The sequence below is a fragment of the Phyllobates terribilis genome, unplaced genomic scaffold (genome assembly GCF_046119375.1).
Source record: "Phyllobates terribilis strain yellow unplaced genomic scaffold, ASM4611937v1 Scaffold_1__5_contigs__length_1240528914, whole genome shotgun sequence".
NCBI lineage: Eukaryota > Metazoa > Chordata > Amphibia > Anura > Dendrobatidae > Phyllobates > Phyllobates terribilis.
The window spans coordinates 365,842,339-365,857,760 of record NW_027362761.1 but is presented as its reverse complement, the minus strand read 5'-3'; positions in this window follow the sequence as shown (position 1 = coordinate 365,857,760).

Here is a 15,422-nt window from a genome sequence, read left to right as displayed (position 1 = left end):
AATTGTATAAATACGTTTTGCCCACCCCAGGAACAGCTTTGGGACGTCCCACTATTACTGTGTCCCGCATTAAGACGAATGAGAAATAAGGATTTTTTACTCGCCATAAAATCCCCTTCACATAGTCTTCATTGGGGAACACCTCTCCCAACCTTAGTTGCCCGGTCGGGCGAGCATTATTTTTCAATTGGTTGCATTAGTAGTGTCAGCCTCCAGGTGGCAGCAGACCATCCCACGGTTGCTTTGTCCCTCGATGACTACGAGAAAGGGATCAAAGTAAAAAATACTTATTTAGAAGACCATTGACAGTTTCATATGTTATAGAATTGCAATCTATCTGTAAAAAACATGCTATACTGTGGCTCTGTTTGGTATCCAATTTGTTTTTTTTTGCATAGCCATAATAATAATAATTTTTATTTATATAGCGCCAACATATTCCGCAGCACTTTACAATTAAGCGGGGACATGTACAAACAATAAATTCAATACAAGGTAAGACAGTTTAACAGTTACATCAGGAGTGAGGTCCCTGCTCGCAAGCTTACATTCTACAAGGAAATGGGTGGACACAATAGGTGGAAAGTGCTTGTTATTTCAGGTCAGGCAATTATAATAAGTCGGGATTATCATATAAAGCTGTATGATCCGGTCATCAGCCTGTATGTTCAAGTGCAATACTCAATTACCGAGTGCAGTTATTGTGTGCATGGAGGGTGTAGAAACAGATGAACAGTAGGGGGCAGATTCTGAATAGTATTTAGGAGGGAACAGGGGGAAGTTAGTTTACTGGGTATTTGAGATGGTAGGCTTGTTTAAAGAGATGGGTTTTTAAAGCGCGCTTGAAGACATCGGGGCTAGGCATCAATCGGATCGTCTGGGGTACAGCATTCCAGAGAACTGGCGCAGCACGAGAGAAGTCTTGGAGACGGAGGTGCGAGGTTCGGATTATGGGGGATGTTAGTCTTAGTCATTTGTGGAACGGAGGGCACGTGTAGGACGATAGACTGAGATGAGAGAGGAGATATAAGGTGGTGCAGAACTGTGGAGAGCTTTGTGGGTGAGAGCAATGAGTTTATATTGGACCCTGTAGCGAATGGGTAACCAGTGTAATGACTGGCACAAGGTGGAGGCATCGGTGAAGCGGCTGGACAGAAATACGACCCTGGCTGCCGCATTCAGGACAGATTGGAGAGGGGAAATTTTGGTAAGAGGGAGACCGATCAGAAGAGAGTTGCAGTAGTCCAGACGAGAGTGAATAAGAGCGACAGTAAGAGTTTTAGCAGTTTCCAAAGTGAGAAAAGATCGGATTCTGGAGATGTTTTTAAGATGCAGGTGACAAGAGCGAGTGAGTGATCGGATAGGGAGTAAAGGAAAGGTTAGTGTCGAATATGACCCCAAGGCAGCGGGCGTGCTGCTTGGGAGTTATGGTTGACCCCTCCAAGGTAATTTCGATGTTAGGTAGAGTTAGGTTAGTAGATATGGGAAACACAAGAAGTTCAGTTTTTGAGAGATTCAGTTTAAGATAGAGGGAGGACATGATGCTAGACACAGCGGACAAACAAACCTTGGTATTTTGTATTAGGGTAGGGGTGATGTCAGGGGAAGAAGTGTATAATTGGGTGTCGTCAGCATAGAGATGATACTGGAACCCAAATCTGCTGATTGTTTGTCCAATAGGGGCAGTGTATAGAGAGAAGAGGCGATGAGGAGGGGAAGAGGAGCCGGCAAAAGATACAGTGAAGGAGCTGTCAGAGAGGTAGGAGGAGAACCAGGAGAGAACGGTTTCCTTGAGGCCTATAGAGCGGAGCATAGTGAGGAGGAGCTGGTGATCCACAGTGTCAAATGCTGCAGAGAGATCCAGGAGAATCAGCAGGGAGCAGTGACCTTTGGATTTGGCTGTTAGTAGATCATTAGAGACTTTAGTGAGGGCAGTTTCAGTAGAATGTAAAGAGCGGAAACCAGATTGTAAAGGGTCGAGAAGAGAGTTATCTGAGAGATAGCGGATTAGACGGGAGTGGACCAAGCGTTCCAGGAGTTTAGAGATGAAAGGAAGATTAGAGACAGGTCTGTAGTTAGCAGTGCAGTTCTGGTCCAGGGATGGCTTTTTAAGTAAAGGGGTTATGATGGCGTGATTAAATGAGGAGGGAAAGATACCTGAAGAAAGAGAGAGGTTAAATATTTTAGTCAGGTGAGTGGTGACCACCGGTGACAGGGACTGTAGGAGATGTGAAGGAATCCGAATTACTGAAGTGCATGCTGTCGTTTCACATGCGGATTCAGTGAAAAATACCTGCTAGTCTTACTGCAGAGTGAAGTCTGATGTGAGCATGCATGCTCACCCTGCTGTCACTCACTGAGAGGTAGCCCTGCCTCCACCAATGTCGTGTGCTGCTCAGTTTGTCTGATTACGGTTACCAGATCGGAAGTAACAGAGCCAGAATCACAACAGAACACTACATCGCTCACACAGAGACAAGCTTACTGGTAATAGAAGTATATTAGAACAATTATTAGGAAGTTAGGACATAAGAAAGGGGGTGAAATTAGTAGTGGAAAATCTCTTTAAACTGCATATTGTTACATTATTTTGAGATGGCAGCAAGAATAAATAGAATAATAAAATTTGACTGTTAATTCAGGTCATTAAAAATAGGTAACATACAATCAAACAAACAAATCCACAAGTGCTCAGTGCATATTAATAAAAAGGTTTGGTCTCACTCCTTTTGATGTTCAGGATGGGCTGTCCATAGTCTTAGGAGAGAGAGAGGGGTGGTAAGTCTTCCTAAACTACCCAGTCCTCACTTGTGTCCCTCAGCCTCCCGGTGGGTTATGTCCACCACTTAGTGTGCACTGGTTTTTATTGAGCACTTTTGTGGATTTGTTTGTTTGATTGTATGTTCCCCATTTTTAATGACCTGAATTAAGTTAGACTTTATTATTCTACTATTTATCCTTGCTGCTATCTCTATTAATTGATAGGATAAATATTCTGCTTATTTACATCATTTTGAGGCCTAAAAATAAGTTCGTGAAAAAAAAAACCAAGTCCTGAAAGAGAACATCTGAAGTTTCTCTTTCACTAGTCATGCTAACCATCTCTATCATATAAATTATAAACTTTAGGTGGATACATTTTGTTCCCATCTCCAAGATCCTATCCCAGTATGTAGTCGGTGTAATAATATTAGCAAATACCTCCAATTAGAAATGTAGTTTAGTTCTTCTGATTTGCTATGTCACTTACCCTATGTGCAGGACATTTTAGTAGCTTGCGTATCCTTGATTACAACCACTAACAGCTATCACTGAATGGTCGTAACTATGGATACTTAAACGAATACAATGCTCTGTGCATGGGGTAAGCGACATGGCGAATCAGAAGAACTATACTACAATTTCTAATAGGAGGTATTTGCTAATATTAATATTACACCTACTAAATATTGAGATGGGCATACCCCTTTAAGCCTCATTCAGACATCAGTGCTATCCATAAATATGTTGGAGAGTGCTCGTACGTGAAACACTGATGTGTGAATGAGCCCTTACTCAAACGGAAGGTGTCATCCTGCATGGGTCGTGACATAAGTTTCTTTTTTTTTTTTTTGCTTATGGCGTCTTGCTTAGTTCTTCAATGTCTTTTGCGCTATTTTAGCTGGAGGGAAATAACTTTGGTTAAACCAACAGTGATTTAGTCTGTGAAAGGTAAATAGTTTTGTATTTGCTATGGAAGCTGCAGATAATTGAAGGTTTTCATATCTGACCTCAGGTGATCAGACAGAATTGAAATATTATCTCAGTAGCTCTTAGGCTTGTAGTGGTATTTTCAGGTCACCAAGTCCTTAGCGTGAACTTGTCAGCTCAAAGTCACCAACCAGACGTGCGTCAGCTAATATATTACATGTGAAAATCACATCTAAGAATATTCTGTAATGAAGTACCAGCACCTCCTGATAACAGTATGGAAGTATTCTAGCCATTTTTTCTATCGTTACTTATAAACCAAAGCCCCCCATACACGTTAGACTAGTGTCTTCCGCAACCGCCAATATTAATGGGCTCCACTGACGCTCTAATGTGAATGGGGACACCAGCCAAGTGATTGTCATTGGAGATGTCGATTGAGTAAGCTAGATTTCGGACTGACAATTGCAATGTTCCCCTGGTGATAAGTTGCTGGAAGAGATGGCTTTCTCGCAGAGAACACAGGAGTACTCGACCACATGAGTTCTTCTGTGTGTTGGAGAGATGGTTGTTGGACAAAAGATCGGCTGTCAGGCATCTATGAGTATGTGCCCATGGTCAGGAATAGCAGCGTTTTGGAAGCAGCGTATTTTCGCTGCGTTCTAATTAACGCACTTGTCTTTAGGTAATATGCAGATTTACCGCATCTAATGACATTTTTTTGTGGAAATTTCTGTAGCGGAGACATGCTATGGGTCATAAACCCATGCTGTGGGTTTGTTTACACAGCGTCAAATACAAGCACAGTGGGCATGGGATTTCTATAAATCCCATCCTTTGTGCTTCTAATGTAGAATGCAGCGAAAATACGCTGCGTCCAAAACACTGCTATTCCTGATCATGGGGACATACCCTAATGTGTGTGGGGGAATTTAAAAAAACAAACAGAAGAGTTGGAAATCTTTTCATTCCTTTCAGTCTTGGTTTTGGCTTAGAAATATAACATTAACTGGAAATTGGAAAGTGATAGCGGGAGTATTATAAGAATTATGCTATTGTGACTCTTCATGAATATTCAGGAGTCAGAACGTACGATGTGTGTAAAGTTGTTTTTACACTGCGTTCGGGCACCAGTTCAGTGGCTCCATCAGGGCTTATATCCAGACCCAGATTCTGGCGTCCGCGCTGATGGGGCCATAGACTATAATGGTTTTAAGTCTATCCACCTAATAGAGGTGGACTCTGAAGCATAGTAGACTGCATCTGGGTGTCTGCTTCCAGTAGGCGTACACACCGAAAATCTGCAGAGAGCACGTTCGCTCTGCCACCACCATTTTAGTCTATGGCCCTGACCGTTTTACGGAGGGGGAGGGGTTACCGGATGCAAGCCCCAATGGGACCCATGAATGTGAAGGTAAGCGCAATGTGAAAGCACCCTAAGAGAGCTCGCCGCCACAATACCAGTGTGCTTTACCCAATAGTAAATGAACAAAGTATTACTCTTAATGAACACTGGAAATTTTGTTGCAAGCAGTGAAGCTAAGTAGACAGTGTTAAACAGTCATGCTTATGTGTTCATGGTTACAGCACAACATTTTTCCTTGTGCTACTTCCATATTTGATTTCCAGATACTGAGGACACGGCCCTACCTCTGTTCTGGGACTGATAACATATTTATATTGCTGGATTCTGGCCCACTATGAAAAGAATGTGTCTTGAGGAGAAGGTAATGACAGCCCCATCTGTGACAGCAATGCCTGGGAGGCTGCTAGTGGTTTTCTGCAATGCCAGCTTGGGTATCCCAAGTGGTTTCAGACCACGTCCAGCATTTTCCTGGGTATCCTGCCTGAGTTGTTTTAGACTATCACCAGCACACCCTGACTAACTGTACGGTGCATTGAGATCACTGGATATAATGGTTGGGCATTACGGCACACTGGGGTGCAACCAGAAATGTACATAGGTGGGGGGGTTCCCGGAGATTGCATCAAGCGATGCGTACAATGCAGTGTATTGGGTTACTATCACTATCCCACCCTACCCACTATATTGCATGTAGAGGCTCTGCACAAACCCAGAGCCAGGCTTAGGTGCGGCAGGTTTCTGGCCTTTTCTTTGGTCTCTGTAGGTGAGTTCAAAGGCCGTGACTGCTCACTGTAGCAATTCTCACAGGCCCATGCTCTGCTCTCGTGTGTTTACTAGGTTGGTGCACGCACTGCTCATGGGCATCTTCCAGAATTCACATGGTGGTCGCTAGGCCCAGCATTTATTCTGTGGCTCCTTTTTTCTGGGTGTTTCATCTCCATGCTCCAGGGCCCACCACCTTCTCTTAAAGGGGTGTACTCAAGTTTGAAAATTATCAATTTCCAATCCCTAGAACTGGGGCTCTGAAGAGCCCAGCCTGAATGGTCAATCATGCACACTTCCTCTCCTGTCATTCTAGTAGGAGTGTCAAAGATCAGCCACGTTCTGCACTTGTCATTAAGTATGGACCAGTATTATGCATGTTCAACCTCTGCTCCATTGAGCTGGGGCTTTTCAGAGCCTTGGTTCTTGGGATTGGTGGGGACCACAGCGTTGACCTCCAAATATCAGCATTATTTCTTATCCTGTGGTTAGGGAATAACTTTTAAACATGAGAACCCCTTTTTAAAGGGAACTTGTCATGTAAAATAACCTGCAGATTAACCCCATATATGCAGGTTAATAGCATTAATAGTGTTCTGACACCATGTGGCGCCAGCACTGAGACTCTGCTGCTGGGAGGAAATTCTTTTTTTTGACCACCAGCAGTGTTTGGCTTCCAGTTATAGGGGAGTCGCTGGCACAGTATAAGTCACTGCTCTGTTCATTGATAGCGTCGGCTGTAATAGTGCCCCCAGCACTGACTGACAGACGGTCCTAATGCTTATCCTGCTGTCAGTCAGTGCTGGGGGCACTATTACAGCCGACGCTATCAATGAACAGAGCGGTGACTGAAACAGCCGATGCCTCCCCTATAACTGGAAGCCGAACGCTGCTGGGAGGAATAAAGTTAATTTCCTCCTGGCAACGGGGCTCTCAGTGCTGGCACTGCACGGTGTCAGAATACTATTACATAGTTACATAGTTTATAAGGCCGAAAAAAGACAAGCGTCCATCCAGTTCAGCCTATTTCTTGTGCACTGCAGCTATTCCGCAGCGTTGATCCAGGGGAAGGCAAAAAAAAAAAACCATGCGGTATAGGCCAATTTACATCATTGAGGAAAAATTCACTTCCCGACACCAATCTGGCAGTCACATTAAATCCCGCTGCACAAGGGTATTACATTAAGGTATAAAGGCATCTTCATACACATCTTAATAGACAAAGAAGCAGAGTATTTCTAGGCTTCAAGGCTTCTTCAACAGCTGCCACCTTCATAGTTAAACCATGTTTAAACTGTAGTGAATCTGTGAGTTGCAGCCTTAAAAACCCGTAAAAATACTATAACCCAGTAACTAATCCCCTTCCTACTATAGAGGAGTCCCCTAATAATTCTCTCAAACTAAAGCCTCAATTCATCCAAATTGTCACAACTTTTTTGCGCAAATTGTAGTTGCACAAAAATGTTGTGACTTTTGCTTTTTCTTTTTTACGCCAGTCCTGGCCATCTCCCTAAGGCTGCGTGCCCACGATGCGTTTTTCATGCGTTTCCGCTGCGGAATTTCCGCAGCGGAAACGCATGGTAATCCGCCCCCCATGGTCCCCAATGGCATTCCGCAATGTCAATGCACATGCTGCGGATTTTTCCGCAGCGTTTCTGCAGCGCTCATAAATCCGCAGCATGTTCATTAATTTTGCGGAAGCGCAGCGGAATCGCCGCCATTTACTTGCATTGAGATGCATATAATCCGTGTCTGTACATTTGTACACGCGGATTATATGCGATTCAATGTGCGGATGGTACCCAGTTCTGGAGGAGAGAAGACTCTCATCCAGACCTGGGTACCATTGTACCTGTAAAAATAAGAATAAAATAATAAAGTTTATATTCACCTGTCCGGCGGCCCCTGCAGCGCTTATCTTCCAGGACCTGAGATGACGTCGCGGTCATGTGACCGCAGGCTGTCTCGCGATAGCCCGGCAACCAGGAAGAAGCCAGGACGAGCGCGACAGCACACGCGGCGGCATCGGAGGTAAGTATAGCTTTATTTTTTTATTTTTACGGTCACACTATATAAATCCATGCCGTTTGCATGGATTTATATAGTGTGACCTAGTTGTCAAGCACTTTCCAAGTGATGCTATCGCCTGGAAAGTGCTTGTCAGTCCGCATGCAGAAACACATGCGTTAACGCATGTGGATACGCATGTGAATCCGCATGTATTCTGCAGGAAAAACGCATGCACAATCTGCATGCGTTTTTTCTGCCAGGGAGATGCAGAAATGCTGCAGAAATTTTCTGCTTCATTTCTACATCGTGGGCACATAGCCTAACACACACAGATATTTACAGGACACTGTAACATTGAGACTTTCTTTTAGGTCTCGTCCACGTGTCAGTGTTTAAACTCATGCGTGAAAAAAATGGTGTTTTTGATTAGTCTGTCATTAGTGTATGGTCCGTGTGTCCGTTTTTACCATCAGTGTGTCATTCGTGTTTTTCATGGATGGACAAATAAATTACAAAGCTTCTTATACTTTGCAATATTAAATACGGTTGGCACACAGATGCCATCCATGTGCTGTACATGTTTTTCACTGTCCCATAGACTTGTATTGGCACTTTTCATCTGTGCTACTGGGAAGAAATGGACATGGTTACATAGGTTGAAACAAGACCAAGGTCCATCAAGTTCAACCTTCCTCCACCAATTGTACATTTTGTCACAAATTTTACTATAACCCACAATCTTATGTGTATCGAGGAAATCATACAGCCCTTTTTTGAAAGCTGTTAGTGTTGGACACTACTACTGTGGCGCCCCTGCGGGTTCAGTCGCCACAGAGGTGTGGTATCCCACTCTCTGGTAAGGATGGAGTACTGCCAGGGACCCAAACACCTGCATCCAACACTACACTACTCCAGACTAGCAGGAGGGGCAAGATGCGTTGCTGCGCTGCTGAGCCCTGTCCCTGGCTGGAGTGGGGGGAGCCAAGAGAGGGGAGGACCATGTAGTGGGTGTGGGTGGAGGAAGAAGTTCAGGGGAGCACTTGAGAAGGAGGATATAAGAAGAGAAGCCATCTTGTGAGTCCAGTCCAGTCCAGTCTGAGGAGAACAGTCAGTCAGTCATTACAGTCTGAGTGCTCAGGAGGAGGGTTTAGTGAGAGAGGCCCAGGACAGACTGAAGAGAGGAGAGGAGCAGAAAGGAAGTTTCCAGGAAGACAGACAGGATCCTAGGGGCACGGGCAGTGCAGATGCCACGCGTGCGCCCGAGTCTGCAGAAACGTGGAAGGACCAGGCCGCAGAGAGGGCATTGGCCCCTAAACTAGCAGAGTTCTTCAAGTCTCAACTAGATAACCGGAGGGTGCAGCATTTCAGGTGCTGCAGCCATCAGCCACATCTAACTCGCCAAAAAGGTGGCCATAGAGGACTCAGGGGACAGAGAAAACGTCGCCCGACAAGGTCCGCGGTCACTGGCTTGGGACACTGGGTGTGAGGTGCAGGGAGACGGCCAGAAGGAACACACAGAAGGGGGTCCTGTTACGTACTCCGGAGTTACCTGGGAGCTTGCTGAACCCCTCCCTGAGTAAACACAGGATGGCGTGGTAAGTTGCCCTGGTAACTTGGGAGTCTAAAAATCGTGAGTAAAACCCTGAAGACTGCACCCCACTGTCTCTGCGAATTATTACTGCGCCATCATCCCCTGCACAACAGCAACATCTATTACATCCCCACTACTCTGCCCTGGAGCTAAGCTCTACCTGTGGAGAACTGAACCAACTCTGCTGCATTAGCAACAGCTCCAGAAGACCTGCTCCGCAGCAGCGGCTCCCTTTAGCCGCAAACCACAGGTGGCGTCACGAACATTTCATAAAAACTATAATCCTTGTCTTTAAAACCCCCTTTAATTGACCGCCCTGGGTCACGGACCAGGTCACCGTCACTGTGACATCTCCCCTAGCAACGACCGGCCCGGCTACCGAGTACCCCACTGCCCAGGGGACGCGTCAATATCTCTTGTGGTAGGTCATTCCACATTCTGACTGCTCTGACTGTAAAGAACCCTTTCCTGTTTAGCTGCCGGAAACGCCTTTCTTCCACCTGTAATGAGTGCTCCCTGGTCCTTTGTATGGTCTTTGGAAGGAATGTCATGTACTGACCACACATATATTTATACATGTAAATGAGATCTCCTCTGAGATGTCTTTTTTTCTACGCTAAAGAAGCCCAACTTTTCCAACCTCTGATCATATGAGGCCTTCCATCCCTTGTAATAATCTAGTTGCCGCCTTTGAACTGACTCAAACTTCTGACTATCCTTTTTAAAACATGGAGCCCAAAACTGGATCCCATATTCCAGATGTGGCCTCACCAGTGATTTACAAAGGGTAACAGTACATTGGGATCACAGGATTTTCTCTCTTTTTATACACCCTAACATCTTGTTTGCTTTTGCGGCTGCTGCTTGACATGTAAATAGCCCCATAGGTTATAACGGGCACGTGTTCTATCAGTAAAAAAAAATGTATGTGACACTTACTAGAAACACGGACATCTGAACGAGGCCTTAGTATTATACGAATGACACATAATCCCCATGTAGTCTCAGGCCCATAGTTTGCTTATAGGGTGCAGCACACACAAACTGACACACAAGTTTGTTGATTAGTTGCATAAAAGTTGCTGGGAATTCCCAACCTTGCTGTCTGCCAGTAAAAATACACCAAGGAATTGTAGATTATGCCGTCCCATAATAAATTAATCTGTGTACCTGTAAACTAGGGAAACAATCAAAATACCACGCTGCTGTCCATGTCATTGATGGGTTACTTCTTTTATTAAATTGATTTATATGGCAGGAGCACAAAAATACAACTGCAATCAATGAACAATCTCCCACTGGAATACATGGTACCACGAGTAACAGGCTTACAAAAGTTGAGTAGTATTGGACACGTCTAAGTATATAGTGTCAGAAGTCTACTTGTAAAAACGTTAAGGTCACATACCCTTTAGGAGTGAAAGGGATTAACAGATTAACACCAGAGGCGCCAACAATTCTAGAGGAAGTCACAGACAAGTGGCATTTCCTTCATGTGACCAGTTATAACAGTCCTTAATGGATGCAGTGACATGAATGATGCACCTAGCTGGAGGTTTATCCATTTGGGATAGTGCATACAAAGCAGATGAATATTGCATATTGACTTCACACTTATTAGCTATTTACCCTGCAAATCCTGCTATAGCCATGTGTGTGCCATAAATTAGTGTTATTAGTGAATTTGCCATGTAGTACAGCTATGATTGTGTGTTGCATTTAAACAACCTTTAACACTAAAGCCAATTTGTCACCAGATTTCACAAAACATATTAAATATATTAAGTAGATCTTAAAGGGTTAATTACATAAGAATCAAATTATCCCCTCTCCATAATGAATAACTTGCTGATCGCTGGTACGCTGAGAACGTTGCTCAGCCACCCTGTCCTGAATGGAGCAGATGTGCACATGCTTGGCCTCTGCTACATTCACTGTTTATGGCACTGCCAAGAAAACCCAAGCACTGTACTCGGCAGTCACATAGACGATGAATGGAGCGGAGGCCCTGGACTGGATGTACCAACTCAGGGTGAGCAAATTGGGACCATCACTGGTCTAACATACATTTTTATTTTGTGCTTATAGTGAACAATTCTAATAATGATCCATGGTTACCTTTAACTTCCAAGCGCTTTTATATGAAGGGACATTAAATTACATAGTCATTTTAGAAATCTAGTCATGAGTGTCTTAAAGGGAACCTGTCAAGTAAAGTAATGCCATTAATCTGCAGATATTGGGTTAATTTGAAGGTTAGAAGCGTTCTTACACTGTGTGGCACCGGCAATGAGAGCCCTGCTGCCAGGAGGAAATGAACTTTATTCTTCCTGGCAGCATTCGGCTTCCAGTCATGGGGGTTAATCTGTTTGTAATGATGCACCTGCTGTCAGTCAGTGCCAGGGGCATAGTTACAGACCTCACTCTCTATACACAGAGTGGTGACTGAAACCGTGTTGGCCCCACCCCTATGACTGGAAGCCCAACGCTGCCAGGAGGAATAAAGTTAATTTTCTTCTGGCAGCGGGGCTCTTAGTGCCGGCGCCACACATTCTCAAGACGCTATTAACCTGCAGATTTGATTGTGATTTACTTACTTGTCTGGCATGCAAAGTTCAGTATGGTGGTTGCACCACAGGTGCTTTAAAAATCAGAATCAGGAGACATCTATCTGACGCTGCAAAGAAATCAAGTTTTAAATGCTCTGTGGCTTCTAAAGATTTCTCACTACATCACTATGGGCACACCACTAGGAATAGAGAAGAATACACAAACCACATAGGGGAGGAGACCATCGCAGAAAGCTCCTTAAGGGTATGTGCCCATGATCAGGAGCCACTGTGGCCCCGATGCTGCAGAATAGCCCACCACTTCTGCCCTCATTATGCTGTAACATCTGCACGCCGAGGCTTTGACACTGCATGAACATGCAGTGTCTAATTCCTGATCGTGGGCACGTACCCTAATCGGGAATCCTGGTGGATTTATCTACTTCAAACATGGACATCTTCTGGAATGAATGTGAAACACGATCTTATATATCACTATGTATAACCTTATATATCAATTGTATAATGCAATTCTATATTAGTCCTTTACTGACAATTGTTGCATCCTGTGTGTATTCATTTTTCTTTTTTACAGGGACTTTTTCACATAGAACATATACTAAAAATGTCAATGTGTTTTCATTTGATGTACTTATCTAGGATCTGATTGGCAGTAACACGTCATATCATTTTGACAGGAAGCACTATATATCTACGAACTGTGTGCATTTGAGACATCAATAATTAAAGACCGGACGGTCTGAAACGCGTCTGCCCTAGTTTGTCCCCATCGGGGTTTGTGACTTTATGCTGATATCCATTCTTGATTTTTAATATATGTTCAAATAAACTTCTGATTTTTATGGGATCTCCGAAGCTGGATACGTTTTCTCCTGATCGATTAACCCCATATCTGCAGGTTAATAGTATTAATGCTTGCCAAAGTTAAAAAAACAACAAACTTTTGAAAGTGACTTCATCTATGTTCCTGTTATTCGGCTATATTACTTAACACACTTATTATTTTGAAGGTTTTTATTGACTATTGCAGTCTATTAACCTGCGTGAATGCAGTGTGTGCCATATGTCTGGGAGAGCGGAGTGATTACAGGGGCTTGGGGATGACATCATCAATTCCAATAACCACTAAGCTGTAACCAGCAGGGCCTTCTCCTCTCTCCTTTTGTTTCTTTTTAAGTAGATTTTCATTGCAAAAGTTACACATCAGTAAATGGGATTAAAAAAAAAAATCCTATTTAAACAAGATAGAAGAAAACTGAGTGGTAGTCAGTGATGCAATTTTGATTCAATTTCTTGCTTTCTTCTTTGAAATAGTTGATGTATGCATTTCCCAGCATCTGTGGTCATTCTTTGGCTTTAACACTGCGTTAACAATATACTTTTAATGCATAAGTCATGAAAAGCTTATATAATATACATTAAAGGGACTATAACCAATTAATCATTTTTTTTCAATAGAATAGGGAATAATTTATTGAGTGCTGGGGTCTGAATGCTGAGACTTCCACCAATCCTACGAATAGGGCTTTGAAAAGTCCCATCTGAATTAGGCAGAAGTTGATCATGCATACCTCCGCTCCATTCATTCTCTAGGGTGGCAATAGCTGAGCATTATACTCAAAATACATGGTGCACATACTCGACCTCTGCTCCAGTAAAGTAAAATAAACATGTTTATCCCATGGTGCTTGTTTTTTTTTTTTTCCATAAGATATCTCTATATGGAATTGTTCATAAATCTTAGCATAAACCCAAAGGACAGACCAAAAAGATACTGTGCGAGGCCTACAAGTCCATTAAGTGTATGCACCTTGAGCTAATCCAGCAATTGCAGTAAACATATATAGCATATAAGCCTAAATTTTGCATGACTGACTTTCTCAGATTGTAAAACACTGTAAAAATATGTTACTAAATAGAATAATTATAAGGCTATTATTTTGTGGACAATGAGGGTAATCAATTAAATAAGATCACAGAAAAAGTAATACAGTTTGGTTTTCTGTAGCGTTCTGCACATATTGAAATACTGTCAGTTCTGACAAACAAAGGAATTCTGATTAATAGTATATCACAGGTAAGAAGCAGGTAGACTGGAACAATGCAATAAAATACAATGTATTACAAATCCTACAAAAGACAAAGTATAAAACACAAATATGTCAAGTCGGGATTCAGTTAAGAATATATAGATTGTACGGCCCATTCACATGTCCAATATTCTCATGTCTTCTATCAGTTTAGTTTTTTTTCATGGAGACAACATTTACCCATTATTGGCTAATGAGCCTTTTCACATGCTCATATCTTTTTGCAGACCATTAAAAATGGGGGCATGTCCAATTTTCAGATCTAATTCACCCATTAAAATAAATGGGTCTGCCAAAAGATAAAAAACAATGGACAGCACACATGCCATCCGCTTGTCAACATTAAAGTACGTGCCGGGAGCTTTTGCACAAGTACATGTTCAGCTAGAGGCAGCGTGACCTTGGCCTGAGGTATAAGTTTACACAAAACAGCTTGGGAGATGTTCACTCTGACTAAAGGGCAGAACTGTCCACTGAAGATACCTAAAGAGGACCTTTCACCAGTTTAACATGGTAAACTGACCACATCAATGAATGCAGATCTGAGTAAAACAGCATTTATTTTTTTATTTTCTTATGTCCGTTGCGGAGAGATTAGCCTGTAAATTTTAGGCTATAAAGTATTATAAGCCCGGCTGATTGTTACTAGAGATTTTTCTCTGGGGCATGCATTTTGTCCCCTGTATGCCATTGACCAATCATAAGCAAGAGGCATTATACAGTGGAAAAAAAAGAACACACCCTAATCTCCGCAGCTAATGTATAGTATATGCAGAGCAGAGCTGAGTGTCATTACAAACACTTCCAGATCTCCTCTCACTGCAGTGTGAAGGGTGGGGGGTATAGCAAAGCTGAGTGTGATTACAAATACTTCTGGATCTCCTCTCAGGACAATATCAATTTTGGGGCAAGGTGCACAGCTGTGAGAGGAGAACAGCAATTGTGTTTGTAATGACACTCCGCTCCACTGTATTCTACCTTCCACCACACTAACTGGCCTGAGAGGAGATCTGGAAGTGTTTGTAAACACACTCAGTGCTGATCTATAGAATAGAAAACCGATAAAGTCAATAAATTATATAATGAAAAGTAGAACGCTTTATTAAACAAGCAAAATGTGGTGTAGTGGACAACAACCCCCTGACTAAGGCAACACCGAAGCGCGCGTCAGGATGGGAGCATCTCTAGGGTGTCTCCCCTGGCATCCACCTAGGTAATAATCTTATACAGCTATTTTTCTGACTATTACGTAGGGTGTATATCAGCTCACCTATTATCTGTGACTGCAGACTTGACACTTCCTATGTTTACGCACTAGTTTATTCCACTTGGTTTGCATACTA